Genomic DNA, 1,994 nt, shown 5'->3' on the forward strand with positions numbered 1-1,994 from the left:
TATCCCGTCTGTGCACTGGCATGTTGTGTCATAATTATTTGTTCATACCTCAATTTCTACTACTGGATTTTGAGCTTCTTGGAGATAGGGTAATGTCTTATTCTTCCTTGTATTTCTAGTATTTAAACATACACTAAGCAATCAGACCATGTGTGTTGAGTAAAATAATGTAACCAAAATCACAAAATTCAGGATTTCTTTTTACCATGTGGTCAGTGCATTTGGATCCTTAACAACTTCAATACAGAATAATTAGTAAAGCAATGTATCATTTCAATTAGGAAAAAGGCAAGGCAAGTTGAAATTGGATGTTGCATATTGTTGTTTCTCTTTAAGCTAATAGACTAGTTTCCTCCACTATCCTTGTAAATGGAAAAACCAAACAAAACAGGTGATAGTGTCACTGGAGGAAAGAGAGAAACAACTTCAGGTGAATGCATATTTTTATTATTGGATCCTCAAGCCCAATTTCACCTAGGAGAATTGGCTGAATCACTTGTGAGACAAAAGAATCTCTTTTGCTCATTTAGGATCAAGGATAAAGCTAGATACACAGCTATATCATTGCAGCATTATTCACAAATAGCTAAAGGAGGAAAACAATCCAAATGTCCCTTGATAAATAAATGGATTAAAAATGTGGTATGTACATACAGTTGAGTATCATTCAGACTCTAATAAAGAAGGAAATCTTGTCACGTTATAACATAGATGAAACTTGAGGACATTGTATTAAGTGGAATAAGCCAGTCATAAAAGACAAATGCTATATGATTCCACTTATATGAGGTACCCAAAAGTAGTCATACTCGTAGAAACAGAAAGTAGAATGGTGGTTGCTGGGGGCTGATGGGAGGACGAATTGAGGAATTGGTCAATTGGTACAGAATTTTGGTTTTGCAAGATGAAAAAGTTCTAGAAATTTGTTGTATAACACTGTGAATATAGTTAGTACTACTGAACTGTACACTTGGAAATGGTTGCGATGGCAAATTTTATGTTGTGTTTTTTTTTTACCACAATTAAAATAATCTCAAAGGAAAAAAAAACTAAGTTAGATGCTGGCAAAATAGGTACCTCTGACCTTCTCCCTCATGCTAAATCCTGATATTGGTTCTTTGGTTCTACAAGCTCTAATGTTTACAGGAGACATAAAAGAGTGAATCTCAGAGGAAAGAGTCTATCTTGCTTCTACGCCAACAGCAGAATTAGCCTGGCAACACAGTCCATGAATCTTTTACCATGAATCTAATGCTGGTACCTATAAGGAGATTCAAGGCTCCAGTATTCCCTCTCTAAAGTATGAGGTAGTCTAGGACAGCAGTCCCCAACCTTTTTGCACCAGGGACCAGTGCTTCTATGAGAATCTAATGCATGATGATCTGAGGTGGAGCTGAGGTGGTGATGCTAATGCTTGGGAGCGGCTGCAAATGTAGATGAAACTTCGCTTGCCTGCCACTCACCTCCTGCTGTGTGGCCCAGTTCCTAACAGGTCATGGACTGGTACCAGTCTGACCAGTCTTCACCCTGGGGTTAAGGGACCCCTGGTCTAAGAAGAGGCCCATCTATGCACCAGCTACATAGAGTCGCCACCGAAGACGATAAAGAAGTTAGACAAGCAACATATTAAGTAATGTAAATTTTATACTGTAGATAATGTAAGCTTCTGAGAGCCTTTTAGTATAAAGTGAAATGATCAAATATGTGAGTTAATGTAATCGCTCTGTTGGAGTGATGTCAGACACACTAAGGGAAAAGAGACATCTTGGATGGAAAGAGTGTTTAAATGCACCAGTGTTCTTCGGTTTAGATGGTTGGCTAATCATTGGAACAACAGATTTAATGTAATGATGGAGGTAAAATGACAAGCCCGGTGACCTGAGAAAAAAATGGGAATTGAGAAATTGGAAAGAGTAAGTATAATGGGTGTCCTGGGAAGGGAGGCAGGTAAAGTATTGTTTAAAGGTGAGAAAGTTTAGTGGATTTTTCCTGCC

This window comes from Pteropus vampyrus, unplaced genomic scaffold (assembly GCF_000151845.1).
Source record: "Pteropus vampyrus isolate Shadow unplaced genomic scaffold, Pvam_2.0 Scaffold234, whole genome shotgun sequence".
Classification (NCBI taxonomy): Eukaryota; Metazoa; Chordata; class Mammalia; order Chiroptera; family Pteropodidae; genus Pteropus; species Pteropus vampyrus.